The sequence below is a fragment of the Lissotriton vulgaris genome, unplaced genomic scaffold (genome assembly GCF_964263255.1).
Source record: "Lissotriton vulgaris unplaced genomic scaffold, aLisVul1.2 SCAFFOLD_415, whole genome shotgun sequence".
NCBI lineage: Eukaryota > Metazoa > Chordata > Amphibia > Caudata > Salamandridae > Lissotriton > Lissotriton vulgaris.
Genome location: NW_028248207.1, coordinates 1,014,910 through 1,036,819, shown reverse-complemented (window position 1 = coordinate 1,036,819; position 21,910 = coordinate 1,014,910). Strand labels below are relative to the sequence as shown.

Sequence of the window (21,910 nt, the reverse complement as noted above, 5' to 3'; positions counted from 1 at the left end):
CCTGTACTCTTTATGAGGACAGGGTACTAAGCACAAACCAAATCTCTTTAGCAAATACTTCAAGTGCACAATTAAAACAAGTGTCCGAGGACACGGAAAGATTAAGGTCTCGGGCGGACCCGATAAGGCAAGTCGGAAGCGAGGGACTCAGGACCCTAGAGTAAGGAGGCTATGCAGGCACCGAAATGCCGAGTTACCTAGCCACGAGGGCTGCGGCTGCACAAGTCTTACAGGCGTCGGGGTCTTCGCTGACGAGCCAGGAGCCGGAAGAAAAGGAGTTGCTGGCCGGCGACCAGTGCTGAATAGTTCGTAGAGATCCAAGCCTGGATCGGAGATTGATGAAACCTGAAAGCAGAGGGGACCAAGTTCGTACTACTAGCCAGTAGTCAGAGGGTACCAGGAAGGCACCGGTTGGCCGTCACCTCGACCAGGTGAGTGGGCGACGCTAGGCTCTGCAGTCTCACGGACCAGGAGGCGTTGTCGGCGACCACGGGGGAGGTGCGAGCTGTCCCACGAAGGATGATGCTGTCGGCGTCGCTGGGCCCAGGATGGGGCAACAAGCCTTGGCAGATCTCAGGGCCACGTGGTGGGCCTAAGATGGCGTCTTGAGTGGACCAGGAGGGTCCGGGGTGCTTCTCGCAAAGATGGAAGCAAGGGCCAGTCTGGAGCAACCAGACCAGCAGTGATGATTCTCGGATGTCGTCACAGAAGGGCACAAGCCAGCGGCTAGTGACCAGACAACGTGCTGAGCAGCGAGCAGAAGGGCCCCACGCAGATCGTGGAGATGCTGGGAGACTGCACTTCGGTGCTGGAGCGGCTCAGGGTCGGGGCTTCTCGGACCCCAGAGCACTCACCAGAGAGTTACCTCGATGGTCGTGCTGGTTTTAAGAGCGTGCAGGTTCTGATGATGGCCGGTCCCTCGAGGTCTCGTCGCACCCACAGATCACAGCTGAGCTGATGACGTGGGTAGAGGTCAGAGGTGCCAGGGAAGCCGGTTCTCGTCGAGCTGGGCCGTCGGATTCCTTGAGGAAGGACTTACAGCAAACCGCAGAGTTCTTAGTTGGTGCCCGCTGATGCAGGGTGACTACTCCTTAGTCACAAGGGAGAAATCTTGAGAAGAGTCTTGAATGTCCTTTCGTAGAAAGTAGCTCTTGAATCAAAGATGATCTAATTTGGAAGGGTCCCCGCTCCGGTCTTTATTCTAAAGAAAGGGGTGGGTACATGACTAGGTCCTGCCCTAAGGGTGGGACCAGGAAGGGGGGTGGTTACACCCCTCTCCCCTGCCGGACTTTCCCCAGGCCAGGGCTGTCGCCCCTGGAACTGGTTCTAACCGGCAGATGCGTAGTGAGCACCGGGGTGCCACTCCGCAGTCACCTTCTCGCCAAAGCCCTACCTACCCAGAATACACAAACCCCGTCTGGGACGGTGCGAACACCGCCCTCGACAGGAAACCCTTTGTCCAAGTGCTCCTCGCTGGAAGGACTCCCAGCAGCAGGAGGTCAGACTCGTGTCTGTGGTGGCAGCATCCATTTTGTGGAGCTGAGGCTTCAGTTAACTTTAACCGGGGTTCACAGTTACGTACATGTCGTGTCCCTCTAGAAGGGTGGGATGCTAACCTCATCGCCAGAATTGGTGAGAGGGCAGCACCCCGATTCGTATGACACCTTACTCGACATGCCTTGATAACGCGACACCGGAGTTACCGATATGGTACGCGTTATCATGGAACAGCTATTGGGTCTTGATTCCGCAAGCTGCAACCGGGCTCGGCTCGGGCCTGAACCTAGCTCACACGAGCCCACGCACTCTGCCTTCAGGATCGTTAAGGCCTGCCATAGGAGTGACTGATAGGAACTCGGGTGTCCATTGTATGGTTAGATATAGAGCTACTATACCTAAAGCGAAGGGTGGTTACACGTCTTCGCCCCAGCTGTCGTGCAGCCAGTTGTGTCAAATTTAGGAGGCCAGCCAGGGGTGGCATAATACATGCTTCAGCCCCTGGCGGCCCTGGGTACACCTATGCCCTGCGTTACGGGGTCTGATAAGGTGGCCCAGTACCAATTGGTAAATGCACCTAGGGTACATATCGTAATTTAGAAAGAGAACAGCCAGGCTGTGGGTCTGATTAGCAGGCCCACAGCCAGAGAAAGTCGTAAACCAGTGAAACAAAAGCAAAAAATCTGGGTGATCATAGGATTGCAGACCCTACTCTCCTACAGCGGGCGTTCCTAGAGACGCGTTTAGGGGCCTCGAGAGCTTTAGTCCACTCCGAGTCGTGCAGAACACGGCCTATGTCCTCTTCCCAAGTGGCTCGAAGGGTCGCCAGGGGGGTGTATGAGAGTTCCCGGATGGATTTGTATAGCCATGTGACCAGGTGGCGACCCACCCCCATATGTAGAATAGTATGTATTACTGGATGCGTGTCTGGCTCGCCATTTTGGAGATTGAAATGGGGTCGGTATCCGTCGAGTAGTTGCCTATACCTGAGGAATTGGCCTGGGGAGAGCCCGTATTCTGCGATCAGGCGGTCCAGCGGTTTCAGTTGACCTTCCTCGAAGAGTGATTCTAGATCTGTGATACCACAGCGGGACCAGTCGGCGAGTAGTGGGGCCGCAAAGTAGGAATCCTGCTTGGGGCCGCCTATTAACGGCAGCAGCGGGGAGTATGGGGGTCTGGCGGGGGGACAGCCGGTGTATCCGCAGCATACATCGGCGCGCGATCGTCACCTGGAGGGGGTAAGTGCGCCGTGGCTTGGTGCCCGGGAGGAGCAGACGGGTGAGTTCCGGAGTCGTGATTCTACCAGTAGGAGTAACCGTCTCCTGAGGGTAACGGTCCGCTGTCCAGTAGGACAGCCACTGGAGCTGTGCTGCGAGGAAATATGCCTCGAAGGATGGAGCTCCGAGTCCCCCCTGTGTTGTGGGGAGTTGAAGAGTTTTCAGGGCGACTCTGTGGCGGCCCGCTCCCCAAATGAGAGTTCCTAAGAGGGAATCAACGTCGCGAAAGAAGGACCTGGGTGGTATCACCGGCAGGTTTGTGAAATGGTAGAGGAGCCGGGGGAGCATCACCATTTTAGCAAGGGCTATCCGTCCAATCGGGGCCAGTGGTAGTTTATTCCAGAAGGCGACCGTCGGGCGCAGACTCTCGAGTACCGTGCGGTGATTGCCTTCAAGGATGTCCGCCGGAGAATGGTATAAGCGGACGCCAAGGTATCGGGGAGCTTCCGTGGACCATGAAAGACTATGCGGTCCGAGGTCGATGTCCCGGGGGGGCAGGTCCGGGTGTAGGGGGTAAACCGCGGACTTGTCCCAGTTGACCTGTAGACCCGAGGCAGTTGCAAAGTCCGCCAATGTGGCCCCTATGGGGGTTAGGTCCATTTCAATGTCTCGGACATATATGAGGAGATCATCCGCGTACATGGACACACAATGGGTCCCGTCTGCAAGCGGTACTCCCCAGGCCACACCCTCCCGACGCAGTCAAACCGCCAGCGGCTCGACCGCTAGCGCGAACAAGAGGGGCGACAAGGGGCAACCTTGTCTTGTGCCTCGTCGGACTGCAAACGCCGGTGAGATACGTTTCCCAATGCGAACTCGAGTAGTGAGGTCGGTGTATAGGAGGCGGGTATATGCCATGAGCGTCGGGCCGAGATTAAGGCGTCGCAGGACCGAAAACAGGTAGGGCCAGGTGAGGGTGTCAAACGCCTTCTCTAGGTCCATAATGAGGCAGGCAGCGCGGGGAAATCTGTCGCGTACCTGATCTTGGATATGGAAGACTCGGCGGAGGTTCTGGGAGGTATTCCTCCCGGGGACGAAGCCGCATTGGTCGGGGTGGACCAGCGGGCGTATGATCTGCGCATAACAATCAGCTAGGATCTTCCCCAGTATCTTACAATCAGCCGACAGGAGAGTGATAGGCCGGTATGACCCCATGTGAAGCGGATCTCTGTGGGGCTTAAGAAAGGTGACAATCACGGATTCCCGCAGCGACTGGGGTAGTTTCCCCAGGTGGAGTGACGCCCCAAACATCCGTGACAGACGGGGAACCACCAGGGAAGAGAATGTTGCGTAGTATTCTAGTGGGAAGCCGTCCAGCCCCGGTGCTTTATTTCGGGACATGGCGCGTATCGCTCGGGTGATGTCAGAGGGAATTATCTTGGCGTCTAGTGTGCGCTTGTCGGAATCCGATATCGTGGGCAGCGTCAGAGGGTCTAAAAACTGATCCGCGGTAAACAGGGTACAGCACGCCGGGGCTTCGTACACTCGTGCATAGTGGCGGTGGAATGCTAGGAGAATCTCAGCTTGTGATTGCACCAGTACACCCTCCGGGTTGAGAATGTCCGTGATCGGCTTAATTTCGGTGTCCTGCTTCGCCATCCAGGCCAGAAGCGCCCCGGTTTTGTCTCTGTCTTTGTGCACCCGAGAGGCGTATGCCCTGAAATTATACTTACGGAGGTCAGCGCAGGCAGTTTGATATTCCGTTTTGGCCTCTGCCGTGAGTACGGCGTGTTCCTCCGAGTCGTCAGGCCGTTTGGTGAGATCAGCTAGAGCCTGTTCCGTCGTTAAGAGCGACCGTTCTAAGGCGCGGCGGACCCCCACTATCTGTTTGATGCATTCCCCTCTCGCCACCACTTTATACGCGTCCCACTCCACTAGTACCGATGACGCTGTGTTCTCGTTGTGCAGAAAGTAGTCGCGTATGCTGGTTTTGTGCGCGTCTGTGAAGACCGGGTCCGTTAGGCAGTCCCTGGGGAGGCGCCAGGTGGGGACCGGTGGATGCGGGGGGCGCCAGGTAAGCCGTATAATGTGGGCATCATTGTGAGAAGTTGGCCCGATATGCAACGTTCGCTATTCTAGCGACCGCTATGTATCGTTCCAACGACCCTTATGGTGTTTGGTTGTAAGTCAACCTATAGACCAGCTATCCTAGTAGCGTGGATACGAGCAGTCTAAGGCTAAAGACTCGAGAGGGCGTGTTAAGCCAGCTGTTTACCACACATGTACCCCTTGAACACCCAGTGAAAGGACACCACACAAGTGTTATGAAAATAAACAGTATATTTATTAAGAATCACAACAGCCCTGTACTCTTTATGAGGACAGGGTACTAAGCACAAACCAAATCTCTTTAGCAAATACTTCAAGTGCACGTTTAAACAAGTGTCCGAGGACACGGAAAGGTTAAGGCAAGTCGGAAGCGAGGGACTCGGGACCCTAGAGTAAGGAGGCTATGCAGGCACCGAAATGCCGAGTTACCTAGCCACGAGGGCTGCGGCTGCACAAGTCTTACAGGCGTCGGGGTCTTCGCTGACGAGCCAGGAGCCGGAAGAAAGGAGTTGCTGGCCGGCGACCAGTGCTGAATAGTTCGTAGAGATCCAAGCCTGGATCGGAGATTGAAGAAACCTGAAAGCAGAGGGGACCAAGTTCGTACTACTAGCCAGTAGTCAGAGGGTACCAGGAAGGCACCGGTTGGCCGTCACCTCGACCAGGTGAGTGGGCGACGCTAGGCTCTGCAGTCTCACGGACCAGGAGGCGTTGTCGGCGACCACGGTGGAGGTGCGAGCTGTCCCACGAAGGATGATGCTGTCGGCGTCGCTGGGCCCAGGATGGGGCAACAAGCCTTGGCAGATCTCAGGGCCACGTGGTGGGCCTAAGATGGCGTCTTGAGTGGACCAGGAGGGTCCGGGGTGCTTCTCGCAAAGATGGAAGCAAGGGCCAGTCTGGAGCAACCAGACCGGCGGTGATGATTCTCGGATGTCGTCACAGAAGGACACAAGCCAGCGGCTAGTGACCAGACAACGTGCTGAGCAGCGAGCAGAAGGGCCCCACGCAGATCGTGGAGATGCTGGGAGACTGCACTTCGGAGCTGGAGCGGCTCAGGGTCGGGGCTTCTCGGACCCCAGAGCACTCACCAGAGAGTTACCTCGATGGTCGTGCTGGTTTTAAGAGCGTGCAGGTTCTGATGATGGCCGGTCCCTCGAGGTCTCGTCGCACCCACAGATCACAGCTGGGCTGATGACGTGGGTAGAGGTCAGAGGTGCCAGGGAAGCCGGTTCTCGTCGAGCTGGGCCGTCGGATTCCTTGAGGAAGGACTTACAGCAAACCGCAGAGATCTTAGTTGGTGCCCGCTGATGCAGGGTGACTACTCCTTAGCCACAAGGGAGAAATCTTGAGAAGAGTCTTGAAGTCCTTTCGTAGAAAGTATTCTTGATTCAAAGATGATCTAATTTGGAAGGGTCCCTGCTCCGGTCTTTATTCTAAAGAAAGGGGTGGGTACATGACTAGGTCCTGCCTTAAGGGTGGGACCAGGAAGGGGGGTAGTTACGCCCCTCTCCCCTGCCGGACTTTCCCCAGGCCAGGGCTGTCGCCCCTGGAACTGGTTCTAACCGGCAGATGCGTAGTGAGCACCGGGGTGCCACTTCGCAGTCACCTTCTCGCCAAAGCCCTACCTACCCAGAATACACAAACCCCGTCTGGGACGGTGCGAACACCGCCCTCGACGGGAAACCCTTTGTCCAAGTGCTCCTCGCTGGAAGGACTCCCAGCAGCAGGAGGTCAGACTCGTGTCTGTGGTGGCAGCATCCATTTTGTGGAGCTGAGGCTTCAGTTAACTTTAACCGGGGTTCACAGTTACGTACATGTCGTGTCCCTCTAGAAGGGCGGAATGCTAACCTCGTCGCCAGGATTGGTGAGAGGGCAGCACCCCGATTCGTATGACACCTTACTCGACATGCCTTGATAACGCGACACCGGAGTTACCGTTATGGTGCGCGTTATCATGGAACAGCCATTGGGTCTTGATTCCGCAAGCTGCAACCGGGCTCGGCTCGGGCCTGAACCTAGCTCACACGAGCCCACGCACTCTGCCTTCAGGATTGTTAAGGCCTGCCATAGGAGTGACTGATAGGAACTCGGGTGTCCATTGTATGGTTAGATATAGAGCTACTATACCTAAAGCGAAGGGTGGTTACACGGCTTCGCCCCCAGCTGTCGTGCAGCCAGTTGTGTCAAATTTAGGAGGCCAGCCAGGGGTGGCATAATACATGCTTCAGCCCCTGGCGGCCCTGGGTACATCTATGCCCTGCGTTACGGGGTCTGACAAGGTGGCCCAGCACCAATTGGTAAATGCACCTAGGGTACATATCGTAATTTAGAAAGAGAACAGCCAGGCTGTGGGTCTGATTAGCAGGCCCACAGCCAGAGAAAGTCGTAAACCAGTGAAACAAAAGCAAAAAATCTGGGTGATCATAGGATTGCAGACCCTACTCTCCTACATGACCCCCCCCCAAACGTCGGAACAATAAGCTAACCTTGACCAGGTGAGTCTTCTTGTTCTAAGTGGAAATATCTGGAGAGCCCATCGGCATTGCCATGATCAGTACCAGGTCTATGTTCCACTGTAAAGTCCATCCCCTGTAGGGAAATGGACCACCTAAGCATTTTGGGGTTTTCACCCTTCATCTGATTTAGCCACAAGAGGGGCTTATGGTCGGTCTGAATCTTGAAGTGAGTACCAAACAAGTATGGCCTCAGCTTCTTCAGGGCCCAAACCACAGCAAAGGCCTCCCTCTCAATAGCTGACCAATTCTTCTCTCTAGGGGTCAGCCTTCTGCTTATAAAAGCAATGGGCTGGTCTTGACCATCAAGATTCAGTTGAGAAAGAACAGCTCCCACACCCAACTCAGAAGCATCTGTTTGGACAATGAATGGTTTGGAGTAGTCCGGACTCTTGAGGATAGGCGCCGTGCACATGGCCTGCTTTAGGTCATCGAATGCTTTTTGACAGCTCGCTGTCCACTGAACCTTTTTTGGCATTTTCTTACTTGTCAGTTCATTTAATGGTGTCACGATGGAACCATAGTTCCTGACAAACTTCCTATAGTAACCAGTCAGGCCCAAGAAAGCTCGAACCTGAGTCTGGGTGGTTGGAGGAGCCCAGTCCCTGATTGACTGTATCTTGCTCTCCAGTGGCTGAACCTGGCCTCCACCTACAAGGTGGCCCAGGTATACAACCTGTGTCTGCCCTATCTGGCACTTGGTGGCCTTGATAGTGAGACCTGCTGCTTGCAGTGCCTCTAACGTCTTCCGCAGGTGGACCAGGTGATCCTCCCAGGTGGAGCTAAAGACAGCAATATCGTCAAGATACGCCGCACAGAAGTCATCCAGCCCAGTAAGGACTTGATTCACCAACCGTTGGAAGGTGGCAGGTGCATTTTTCAGACCAAAGGGCATCACCACGAACTGGTAATGCCCACCAGGGGTTGAAAATGCGGTTTTAGGCTTGGCGTCCTCAGCTAACCTGATTTGCCAATACCCAGCTGTCAGGTCAAACGTGCTTAGGTAGTTGGCCGAAGCCAATCTATCGATAAGCTCGTCTGCCCTTGGTATTGGGTGGGCGTCAGTCTTAGTGACTGCATTGAGACCCCTGTAGTCTACGCAAAACCTCATCTCTCTCTTACCACCCTGGGTGTGAGGTTTCGGCACTAGAACTACGGGACTAGCCCAAGGGCTATCCGAGGGTTCAATGACTCCCAGCTCCAACATTTTCTGCACTTCACTTTTGATGCAGTCTCTAACGTGATCAGGCTGCCTGTAGATTTTACTCTTGACGGGCAAGCTGTCACCAGTGTCAACCTCATGGGTGCACCAATCGGTCTGACTGGGTGTTAGAGAAAACATATGTCTGAACGACTGAAGAACCTGTTTACAGTTGCTCTGCTGATGTTCGGAGAGGCTGCCACAAAAGACAACACCATCTACCGAGCCATCGTCAGGATTCTGAGTGAGCAGGTCGGGGAGAGGGTCACTCTCCTCTTCCTGTCCCTCATCTAGGGCCATGAGCAAACTCATGTCCTTCCTGTCGACATATGCTTTTAGCCTGTTGACATGAAGCACCCTGTGGGGGCTCCGGGGAGTTCCCAGGTCGACCAGGTAGGTGACCTCTCCCTTTTTCTCCAGGATGGTGTGGGGCCCGGACCATTTGTCCTTGAGTGCTGCTGGGGCCACTGGCTCCAACACCCACACCTTCTGTCCGGGCTGGTAAACAGTCAAGACAGCCTTTTGGTCATGCCAAGTTTTTTGGAGTTCTTGGCTGGCCTTAAGGTTTTCGGATGCCTTCTCCATGTACTCAGCCATCCGCGAGCGGAGGCCAAGCACATAGTCCACTATGTTGGCTGCAGGCTTTTTGAGAGGTCTCTCCCATCCTTCCTTCACCAAACACAGGGGTCCTCTTACAGGATGCCCATACAAAAGTTCAAAAGGGCTGTAACCAACCCCCTTCTGTGGGACTTCTCTGTAGGCGAACAAGAGGCAGGGGATCAGGACGTCCCATCTACGCCGAAGCTTTTCCGGTAGTCCATGAATCATCCCTTTTAGGGTCCTGTTGAATCTCTCAACAAGCCCATTGCATTGTGGATGATAGGGTGTAGTGAACTTGTAGTTGACACCACATTCCTTCCACATAGCAGTTAAATAGCTCGACATAAAGTTTGCACCTCTGTCGGAGACGACCTCCTTAGGGAAGCCCACTCTGGAGAATACTCCAACTAGGGCTCTTGCCACAACAGGTGCTGTAGTGGTCCTAAGGGGAATAGCTTCAGGATACCTGGTGGCATGATCCACTACCACCAGTATAAATTTGTGCCCTGATGCTGTCGGTGGTTCCATGGGACCGACGATGTCGATCCCCACCCGTTCAAAGGGCACCCCCACCACAGGCATTGGTATAAGGGGGGCCTTTGTCGTGCCACCTGACTTACCACTGGCTTGGCAAGTGACACAGGAGCGGCAAAACTCCTTGGTATCTTCGTTCATGTGAGGCCAGTGAAAGTGCGAGACAAGCCTGTCCCACGTTTTCGTCTGGCCTAAGTGACCTGCTAAGGGAATCTCGTGGGCCAAGGTAAGTAGGAAACCACGCTGAGACAAGGGGACGACCAGCCTCCTGGTCATGCCAGGCTTGGGGTCTCTTGACTCAGTGTACAGGAGTCCATCTTCCCAATATACCTTGTGGGTACCTGTGGCGTTCCCAGCAGCCTCAGCAGCAGCCTGCTGTCTGAGGGGTTCAAGAGAAGGGCAGTCTAACTGGTCCTTCCCCAGGTCTTCCCTTGAGGGTCCCCCTGAACCCAAGAATTCAACTTGATCAAGTTCGAATTCCCTAGGCTCAGTTTCCCTCAATTCCTGTAGGTCAGCCTCCTCTGAGACTTGATCCACGACCTGGGGCAAGGGGGAAGGCGCAGCCTTAACCCTACCGCTCTTTTTCTTGGGAGGTGTCTGGTCCGTTGTTCCAGGATCCAGCACCTGTTCAGTGGGGCATTTCCTGACCTGTGACCTAGTCACAGCGAACACATGTGCTGGCAAACCTAACATTTCCATGTGAGTCCGGTGCTCCACTTCTGACCATTGTGACGACTCCAAATCATTGCCCAACAAACAATCCACTGGGAGGTCTGGACTAACTACAACCTTCTTTTGGCCAGTTACCCCTCCCCAGGAGAAAGCTACAATTGCCATACTGTGATTGGTAGTGACATTGCTTGCATTGGTCACCAGGAATTCTGTGCCTGGCATGATCTGTCCAGGGTCCACAAAGTTAGGCGTCACCATGGTGACGCTGGCACAAGTGTCCCTATAGGCCTGAGCCATCTTTCCATTTATGAAAGGCGTCTGTCGGTATTTGCCCAAAGTATTGGGGCTTACGTCAGGGGATACGTCTGCGTCCCCTGTACTGACAAGGACAGCCTGAGTGAGTGTGCCAACTAAGTTGTCACGCCCCTCAGAACCCAGGGTTAACCCTACTAAACCCTTGGGAGGCGCACTACCACTGCTGACTGTACTAGGGGGCACAGGTGCCTTAGGGGCTGCAGTGGCAGGAGTCTGCCCTCCTCCTTTCTTGGTGCACTCACTAAACCAGTGAGATTTACTTTTACAGTACTGGCACCATCTTTTGGATTGGCCTTCTTTCTTCTTTTGGGGAGCCTGACCCCCACCCTCTTTGGGTTGTTGGGGACCTGTCGAAGACTTCTGGTCATTTTGTTCCCCCTTCGAATCTTTACCCTTCTGGTCTGCTTTCTTCTGACCACCTTGATTCTGGCCCTGGTTCTGTTTAACTCTCGTACGAACCCATCTGTCTGCCTTCTTTCCCAATTCTTGGGGAGAGGTCAGATCCGAGTCGACAAGATGCTGATGCAACAACTGGTTCTGACAATTGTTTAAAATTTGTTCTCTCATCATCAAATTATACAATCCTTCGTAATCAGTAACCTTACTGCCCAGCAACCAGCCCTCAAAAGCCTTAGTGGCACAATCGACAAAGTCAGACCAATCTTGAGACTGCGTTTTCTGGGTATCCCTGAACAGCACCCTGTACTGCTCAGTGGTTAGGCCGAACCCTTCAACGAGTGTATTCCTCAAGACTTGGTAATTGTTAGCGTCCTCTACCCTTGTGGTGAGGAGCTTGTCTCTTCCTTTTCCTTCAAAGGAGAGCCACAAGATAGCTGCCCACTGACTCTGGGGAACACCCTGCACAGTGCAGGCCCTCTCCAAAGCAGTAATCCATTTGTGGATGTCGTCCCCTTGTTTAAAGGGGGGCACTATCTTCCCAAGGTGTTTCGTATCGAAACTCTTTTCCCTATTACTAGGTACATTGCTGCCACCAGTGGGGACTACCCCACTTAACTGTTGCTCTCTAGCAAAAGCAAGCTTTTCCTTGGCCAGGGCAAGTTCTTCCCTTTCAATCCTCAGATTAGCTGCTCTTTCCTTCGCTTCGTATACTCTCCTCTGAGGGGACGTCATCCCTCTTTGAGAAGAGTTGTGAGAGCCATTGGTATGAAGGGATCTGCCAGAGTCTCTTGACAGAGATCTGGCTCGTCCATTCCCCATGTTAAGCGGACCTGACAGCTGCGCCGGGGTTCCCCCAGTACCGCTATCATGTTTGCTTAAGTTGGACCGTGTTAGTCTGACGACTTCTACCTGTCCCTTATCTGCCTCGTCCCCAGAGAGATCCTCATCCTCATCCTCCTCCACATCCTCGTTCTCGGTTGCGAGGTGAATGAGGTCAGGATCGTCTCGGGTTCCCTCGAGGGGAGGCATGTCTCCTTCTGGATTAGAAGAGCTACGAAGTTTCTCAGCTCTCCTGGCATCATAAGTCTCCAAGAGACCAATCAGAAAGGACGTTGTGGGGTTAGACCCCTGCTGAATCTTCCTGGAGTGACACAGTCGTCTTAACTCCTTGAAGCTCAGCACAGTACATCCTGAAGGGATGACCTGTGGAGGGTCAACTGACACAAGGGGAGACTCAGAGTTTCCTCCTTGGCCCGACATACTGTTTCTAGTGTGGTGTAAGTGATGCACCTACCTACACTATGTGTTTTCCTACTGTTCCCTTGCTAAGAGTTGTAGCCAAGGTGTGCTAAGCCTTGAGGAGCTACAACAGCTGGTTCAGTAGAACTCAGAGTATTCTAAGCTTTTAGTTATATGTACTAACAGTACTTTGTGTGATCTTTCAACAAGATATTCTTAGGATACGTGTGGTAAAACAACAGCAAGCTCAAATCCCACCCGCTGCCACCAATGTGAGAAGTTGGCCCGATATGCAACGTTCGCTATTCTAGCGACCGCTATGTATCGTTCCAACGACCCTTATGGTGTTTGGTTGTAAGTCAACCTATAGACCAGCTATCCTAGTAGCGTGGATACGAGCAGTCTAAGGCTAAAGACTCGAGAGGGCGTGTTAAGCCAGCTGTTTACCACACATGTACCCCTTGAACACCCAGTGAAAGGACACCACACAAGTGTTATGAAAATAAACAGTATATTTATTAAGAATCACAACAGCCCTGTACTCTTTATGAGGACAGGGTACTAAGCACAAACCAAATCTCTTTAGCAAATACTTCAAGTGCACGTTTAAACAAGTGTCCGAGGACACGGAAAGGTTAAGGCAAGTCGGAAGCGAGGGACTCGGGACCCTAGAGTAAGGAGGCTATGCAGGCACCGAAATGCAGAGTTACCTAGCCACGAGGGCTGCGGCTGCACAAGTCTTACAGGCGTCGGGGTCTTCGCTGACGAGCCAGGAGCCGGAAGAAAGGAGTTGCTGGCCGGCGACCAGTGCTGAATAGTTCGTAGAGATCCAAGCCTGGATCGGAGATTGAAGAAACCTGAAAGCAGAGGGGACCAAGTTCGTACTACTAGCCAGTAGTCAGAGGGTACCAGGAAGGCACCGGTTGGCCGTCACCTCGACCAGGTGAGTGGGCGACGCTAGGCTCTGCAGTCTCACGGACCAGGAGGCGTTGTCGGCGACCACGGTGGAGGTGCGAGCTGTCCCACGAAGGATGATGCTGTCGGCGTCGCTGGGCCCAGGATGGGGCAACAAGCCTTGGCAGATCTCAGGGCCACGTGGTGGGCCTAAGATGGCGTCTTGAGTGGACCAGGAGGGTCCGGGGTGCTTCTCGCAAAGATGGAAGCAAGGGCCAGTCTGGAGCAACCAGACCGGCGGTGATGATTCTCGGATGTCGTCACAGAAGGACACAAGCCAGCGGCTAGTGACCAGACAACGTGCTGAGCAGCGAGCAGAAGGGCCCCACGCAGATCGTGGAGATGCTGGGAGACTGCACTTCGGAGCTGGAGCGGCTCAGGGTCGGGGCTTCTCGGACCCCAGAGCACTCACCAGAGAGTTACCTCGATGGTCGTGCTGGTTTTAAGAGCGTGCAGGTTCTGATGATGGCCGGTCCCTCGAGGTCTCGTCGCACCCACAGATCACAGCTGGGCTGATGACGTGGGTAGAGGTCAGAGGTGCCAGGGAAGCCGGTTCTCGTCGAGCTGGGCCGTCGGATTCCTTGAGGAAGGGCTTACAGCAAACCGCAGAGTTCTTAGTTGGTGCCCGCTGATGCAGGGTGACTACTCCTTAGCCACAAGGGAGAAATCTTGAGAAGAGTCTTGAAGTCCTTTCGTAGAAAGTATTCTTGATTCAAAGATGATCTAATTTGGAAGGGTCCCTGCTCCGGTCTTTATTCTAAAGAAAGGGGTGGGTACATGACTAGGTCCTGCCTTAAGGGTGGGACCAGGAAGGGGGGTAGTTACGCCCCTCTCCCCTGCCGGACTTTCCCCAGGCCAGGGCTGTCGCCCCTGGAACTGGTTCTAACCGGCAGATGCGTAGTGAGCACCGGGGTGCCACTTCGCAGTCACCTTCTCGCCAAAGCCCTACCTACCCAGAATACACAAACCCCGTCTGGGACGGTGCGAACACCGCCCTCGACGGGAAACCCTTTGTCCAAGTGCTCCTCGCTGGAAGGACTCCCAGCAGCAGGAGGTCAGACTCGTGTCTGTGGTGGCAGCATCCATTTTGTGGAGCTGAGGCTTCAGTTAACTTTAACCGGGGTTCACAGTTACGTACATGTCGTGTCCCTCTAGAAGGGCGGAATGCTAACCTCGTCGCCAGGATTGGTGAGAGGGCAGCACCCCGATTCGTATGACACCTTACTCGACATGCCTTGATAACGCGACACCGGAGTTACCGTTATGGTGCGCGTTATCATGGAACAGCCATTGGGTCTTGATTCCGCAAGCTGCAACCGGGCTCGGCTCGGGCCTGAACCTAGCTCACACGAGCCCACGCACTCTGCCTTCAGGATTGTTAAGGCCTGCCATAGGAGTGACTGATAGGAACTCGGGTGTCCATTGTATGGTTAGATATAGAGCTACTATACCTAAAGCGAAGGGTGGTTACACGGCTTCGCCCCCAGCTGTCGTGCAGCCAGTTGTGTCAAATTTAGGAGGCCAGCCAGGGGTGGCATAATACATGCTTCAGCCCCTGGCGGCCCTGGGTACATCTATGCCCTGCGTTACGGGGTCTGACAAGGTGGCCCAGCACCAATTGGTAAATGCACCTAGGGTACATATCGTAATTTAGAAAGAGAACAGCCAGGCTGTGGGTCTGATTAGCAGGCCCACAGCCAGAGAAAGTCGTAAACCAGTGAAACAAAAGCAAAAAATCTGGGTGATCATAGGATTGCAGACCCTACTCTCCTACAATCATGATCTGAGAGGATCCGTCCCAGGTAATCTGTAGATGTAACCTTAGGAAGGATCGGAGCAGAGCAGAGGAAACGGTCCAGGCGGACCCGAAGGTTGTGTGGTATCGAGTGGAAGGAGTAGATGCGTGCCAGTGGGTGTAGGTGTCGCCATGCATCGGTGAGCGCCCAGTGTGTGGTCCATGCCCTGAAGAGGGCCGCCTGTCGGGGGGCTGGAGAGTGCGCGGGGGGGGATGTGAGCGGTCCAGCGAGGGGTCTAGTGTGCAGTTAAAGTCGCCTCCCAGCACCCATGGGACTGTGGTGAACTGGGCTAGGACGCCCGTAAGGTGATCCCAGAACCGGTCCTGATCCGTATTAGGGGCGTATATGCTGCCAAGAAGTACCCCTTGCCCATCAAGAATTCCCTCCAGTAGTGCGTATCTGCCCTCTCTGTCAACTACTCGCCGGAGCGCCCGGAAGGGAGTGCCAGGTCTCACCCAGATTAATGCGCCGCGCGCAAACGCTGAATATTGTGTGGCGCAGATGGTCCCTCGCCATTTGGCCTGTAGGCGAATGAGTTCAGTGGCGTTAATGTGTGTCTCTTGCAAGAACGTTATGTTGGCCGCCATGCGCCGTACGTAGGAGTATACAGAGTAGCGCTTGCTGGGCGTGTGTAGGCCCCGTACATTTAGTGTAAGGATACTAACGTCAGAGTGGGGGACAGCCATTTCTAGGGTGACGTGGTTGGGGGAGGGGCACCCCTACAATCCCCGTGTGCCGCCCATGTGTGCGTGTCGTGTATGTTCCTGCGCGCCAAGCTTCCTTAAACGTGGGGGGGGGACTGGGGGAGTTAACAACAACTAGAACTTTGGGTGGGCAACTGTCCCAATTCTGAGGATACGTCACTGGGGGCGGCATATCCAAACTAGTGTCCCACTAGGGGAGAAAACCAACAGAAAGTCGCGGGGGTGGCAGCATGTGTCGCTGCTGGGCCTGTGCGCGGGTCGGGCTCTAGCAGGAGAAGTGTGTATCGCTCGCTGGAGCTCGCAGTTATCTGGTAGAGCAGTCTAGGCTTCTAGACGTCGCGCATTACAACAGGCAATCATGAAAAGGATATGTCAGTTGACAGTTCAGGTGTTCACGAAGAGGTGGTAGGCTGGCTGGCCAGGGCAGCGTCCAATGCGTGTGTCACCACCAGGGGGGAAGAGATTGGGCCAAATCCTGACATAGTTCCATCACTGTCCCGGTCTTTCTCTGGGGTGAACAGGTGCGGTTGGCCTTCCAGGTCCGAAGCCGGGGGTGACAGATGTAGTCCGGTGGCCGCCCGTATAGCGTCTCGTCGTTCCTGCATGATTTGTGCGAGATCGGGTGAGCCCGCCTGGGAGGACGCCCGACTCTTGGAGTGGCTAGCTCGCGAGCGGCTTGCACCCCGTCTCCTTGATCGTCCGGAGTCATTGTTGCGTTTCTTCTGGGGTCCTGGTTTAGGGATTATCGGGCAGTGAAATTCGGTCCAGTCCTGCGCGTCCGCTGCCGTGTCGAAGAAGAGAGCTTTCCCTTTGTGGATCACTTTAAGGCGGACAGGGAACAGCAGGGAATATTGAAGATCATTCGCGCGGAGGCGCCTTTTGACTTCCAGAAACGTGGAACGTCGCTGTTGGACCTCTCGGGCATAGTCTGGGAACACCATAACATGTTGGTCTTCAACCTGCAGGGGACCCGCCGTCCGGGCCGCGCGGAGGACCGCATCCCGGTCTCGGAAGTGCAGGAACTTGGCTAGCATGGGCCGTGGGGGGAGACCAGGCTTAGGAGCCCGGGCAGGGACCCTGTGAGCCCTTTCGATGGAGAAGTACGGCGACCGGTCGCAGTCTGGGGTAAACGATTTAGTCCAGGATTCCATGTAGGCCAGGGGGTCTGAGTTTTCGATCCCCTCCGGCAGGCCCAGTACGCGAATGTTACAGCGCCTCGAGCGTCCCTCCAAATCCACTGTGCGTTCTTCCAGGGTCGTCACGCGGCGCAGGATCTCCTGTATATCTGCTTCCTGTGATTTTACCGCTGGTAGCATTTCAGTCATGTTCCGTTCACCTTCCTTCACTCTGTCTGCCAGTTTTCGGTGTTCATCTCGAATCAGGCTGATGTCTGTTGTCAAGGTGCCCAATCTCTCTTCCATCGAGAGGCGGGACATTTCTATTGCCGCCAGCACTTGATCCAGCTTTGCTGACAGCGTAGGGTCGGTTTGCGATGCATTAGTCTGCGTCCATGCCCTCGTCTGCGGCATCTTCTCGACAGCTGTTTCCGGGACTGTTTGGGTGGCCCTCGGTTTGCCCATGGGTGCTGCTAGACGGGAGAGTTCCCCCTGTGGTCGTCGTGTGTCTCGAGGGCGGTAGGCCACACAGTAACCCCGGATGAGTGGTAGTTGAGTGCCAGTCAGGTCCTCCGGCCCCTGCCGGGTGGAATGCGAGGCCTGTTCTACCTCGAGGGGCCTCTGCCAGGGGTGCCAGGGGCGGTGCGCAGTTGCCGGGGTTGGCGATTCCGTTCGTGGGGGGGTCCTCTCCCCTCTGCGTGGAGGGGCCCGTGTTGACTGGTAGGGCAGGGTCAGAAGGCATGGGCTGGTGTCGGCTGGAGTGTAGGTAGGGCGCTCCTATCCACAGAGCGGTCGTCCTCGGCGTCAGGTTCCTATGGGCGCCATGTTAGGGTCAGGCATCGTTGGTGGAAGTGGTCGCGTTCCAGACACCCTGGTCAGGTGGCGGTGTGTCCCGTGGCTCCCTACAAAGGTGGACGTGAGATGGAGGACTTCGGGGCGCTGGCAGAAGGTCCTCGGGGGGGGGGGGGAAAGCCAGGGCGGCACTCACCGTCCTCGATCGTGACGGCGGGTTTCTGCAGTGTCCAGCTCCGTGTGAGCGGCGCGCTTCTAGTATTCCGTGATGACAAGCTGTCCGGTCTCGCGGGGCTCGATCAGGCTCCTGACAGTGATCCGGCGTCAAGGTGCCGGGGTCCCGGGGTGGTCGCCGCCCTCTTGCGAGCCGGAGCTCCGGGATGGAGGAGGGTGCCGTGTGGCAGCGCAGTTTCTGTGGGATGACGGCCTGCGGGGCCGAGGCCGGGGCGTTACAGTCAAGACCCCCGGGATAGGGGGGGAGGGGATGGGGAGATCTCCACTCACCGCTCCCAACAATGGTGCCGGGCGTCCGGGGCTGTCGACTCCGTGACAGTGGAGTACTCGCTGGCTCCCTGTGATGCGTAATGGTAGGTAGATCGAGTCCGGGAGCCGATCAGGCTTCTGGCAGAGATGCAGCCTCGGTGGACCGGAGCCCCGGGGCGGCGGCCGCCATCTTGTGCGTCGGGGCTCTGGAGCGCAGAGAGACGCTGTGCACCGTGTATCTCGGTGGGCCGTCGTCGGCTTTCCCGTAGGCTCACTGCCGGCGTCGCTGGTTATGGCTTCTGGGGTCGTCCTCTAGTAAGCCGGATTTCAGCGGTTCACTGGTCCGCGGGGCTTAGTAGCGTCCGCCATTTCCCAGGAGAGGCGTCCCTCGGTCCGGGTAGAAAGCCGTCTGGCTCGCGCCGTCCTTCTACAGTAGCTGCCGGTCACTCCAGGGGTGCCCCGGGGTGCAGGGGGATCCCGAGTGTGGAATCGGGTATGCGGAGGCTCCTTGCGATCCAGGAACTGGGCAAGATGCTAGCCCGATCGCGGAGCCTCAGCAGAACACAGCCGCCATCGTGGCTTGCTAAGCCACGCCCCCCTGCAATACCACAACAGATAACGCTAACATGCAGAGGGGCAACTCCAGCCTCATGGATTATTATTGGCTGTGTGGAGATCTGCTATACACCCAGTTGCCACCTAACTGGAACGGCCTTTGTTCTTTGGTTACTTTGCACACACCAGCCTTGGTCATTCTGCGAATCAATATTTCAGCACTACACGATCACCCCAGGAGCAGTCCAAGGACCTTGGTGTATCATCACCGGAGAAGAGCTGCAGAATATCATAGCACTTCCACCTGGAAAGATGTCACCTAAGAGCATAGCATGTTTAATGATGCCCAGCTGTTCTTTGGAAGTGTTTTACCATTCGGTCAGGCAAAAGCAATTGCTCAATGGCTACAAATAACTAGGTGGGAACTGATGAAGACGATTAATGCTGTCAAAGATTATTTCAATGCCATAAAGGAAGAGCTGCATGCCATGTGATTGACGATTATGCAGCACCATTATGTACTTGATCTTATGACGGTCATGGAAAGAGCAGTTTGAGCCAAGACAGAAACTGCTTGTTGTACTTACATCCCAGAAAATGATGCGGACAATGGAACATTGCCGGAGGCCATACAAACTTTGCATAATTTACAAAAAAAATGCTGATTGAGGGAGGTGCCCCAAATTAATGGTTTAAGGGTTGGTTCGATTGGGATCTATGACAGAATATCGACCACAAAAATATCGACCTACAAGAATATCGAGTCAACAATATCGAGGGCAAAAATATCGACATCCTATCTACAACATGGTAAGTACAAAAATATCGAAAAAATAATATCGTTGTAAAAAATATCGATGTTAAAAATATCGATTTTTTTTTTATATATATAAATGTAAAAGTAAGTATATAACACTAATAAATAAAATAAACATATTTAAAAGTATCTAATAATGTTTAAAATTAATAAATAAAAATATATACAGTAAAGATATAATATATATGTACTAAACAATAAGTATTAATAATTAATTTACTAAAAATACCCCTTTACCCAAAAACTGAAAACTGACCCAGAACCCTAAAAATACCCCTTTACCCAAGAACTGAAAACTGACCCTGAACCCTAAAAATACCCCTTTACCTAAGAACTGAAAACTGACCCTGAACCCTAAAAATACCCCTTTACCCAAAAACTGAAAACTGACCCTGAACCCTAAAAATACCCCTTTACCCATGAACTGAAAACTGACCCTGAACCCTAAAAATACCCCTTTCCCCATGAACTGAAAACTGACCCTGAACCCTAAAAATACCCCTTTACCCATGAACTGAAAACTGACCCTGAACCCTAAAAATACCCCTTTACCCATGAACTGAAAACTGACCCTGAACCCTAAAAATACCCCTTTACCCAAAAACTGAAAACTGACCCTGAACCCTAAAAATACCCCTTTACCCATGAACTGAAAACTGACCCTGAACCCTAAAAATACCCCTTTCCCCATGAACTGAAAACTGACCCTGAACCCTAAAAATACCCCTTTACCCAAGAACTGAAAACTGACCCTGAACCCTAAAAATACCCCTTTACCCAAGAACTGAAAACTGACCCTGAACCCTAAAAATACCCCTTTACCCATGAACTGAAAACTGACCCTGAACACTAAAACTACCCCTTTACCCATGAACTGAAAACTGACCCTGAACCCTAAAAATACCCCTTTACCCAAAAACTGAAAACTGACCCTGAACCCTAAAAACACCCCTTTACCCAAAAACTGAAAACTGCCCCTAAACACTCAAAATACCCCTTTACCCAAAAACCCAAAAATGACCCTGAACCCTAAAAATACTCCTTAACCCAAAGTTAAATAATATTATTTAATTAGCAATTAATAATTAATTAACAATAACAATAAAGTAAATATATTAGCACATAAGCTGTAATTAATATAATTTAATAATTATTATCATTTTTCCCCAATTAATTAATTAACAGTAACTAAAAATTATATATAAATAAATTACTCTAATAATGTAATTAACTAACTAATATTATTTAATTACCAATTAATTACTAATTTAAAATATGTACCAAATTATATTAATTAATTAACTAATTAATATTAATTATTTGCCAATTAATTAGTTATAAATATTTAAAAACATATATTAATTAATTAATTATTATTAAATTACTCCCCACCCTATTCCCCTATAAACCCACATCCCGCTACAGAAAATATATATCAATTAATCAATTAATTATTTCCCAATTAATCAATATTAATTAGCAATTAATTATAATTAATTAATTAATCCTACTAATTATTAATCAACTTACCATAATTAAATTACTTCCCACCCTATTCCCCTATAAACCCACAACCCGCTCCGGTACTAAACATCAAATTTACTTATAAATTTCTATATTATTATAGAAAATGTATACACATATAATAGTAATTATTTTAAATACTTAAATTAAACATATAACACATACATAATAAAAAACTATAAAATAATACAAATATCGATATTAGTGTCATCGAAATTATTAACATCGATATATATGCTATCGATATTACTAACTTCGATATTACTTACATCGATATTAAGTATTTCGATATTACTTACCTTGGGTCGATATTCTGTCCTACGATATTCTTCCCTTCGATATTATGCTCCTTCGATATTACAGACTCGATATTATGGTAAGTCGATATTTACAACTCGATATTTTGACTGTCTACCGTTCGATTGGTTACCATCCTGGATGTTGGGTCTGTTTAAAGTTTTATTCTTTCCTATTGTGGTGTTTCTTTTGATATGTTGCATTTTCCAATTAGTTATAGCTTGCTGTAAGAGGATGAGCACAAAGGCAGAAGGGATGTTCATGGTCAGGCCACCGATACAAGTCGTAGATGCTCAGGGTAATACATATCACTTAATACCAAGTGCAGATGTTGCATTAGAGAAAGTAGTTGAATTATAAACTAGAGGGGGGAATGTAAAATAGAAAATGAAATGCAAGGAAATTGCACTACCACAGACATCATTTGAGAGCAATGCAATGTGATATGTGGTTAAAAAGCAATATATGCCTTGGTTGCATAAAGAAGCAATGCAGGTTAAAGTTCACCAGAAAACAGAAACACAAGTTCAGCAGGTTTTCAGATAAATCGAAAAACATGGTATTAACAAGCCTTGAAGAG

At 52.3% G+C, this 21,910-nt stretch overlaps 1 pseudogene; it reads left to right on the top strand.

Moving 5' to 3' along the window:
* The first annotated feature begins 18,763 nt into the window (after positions 1-18,763).
* LOC147664888 (syncytin-A-like) lies at positions 18,764-21,690 on the top strand (annotated as a pseudogene).
* Positions 21,691-21,910: the final 220 nt, after the last annotated feature.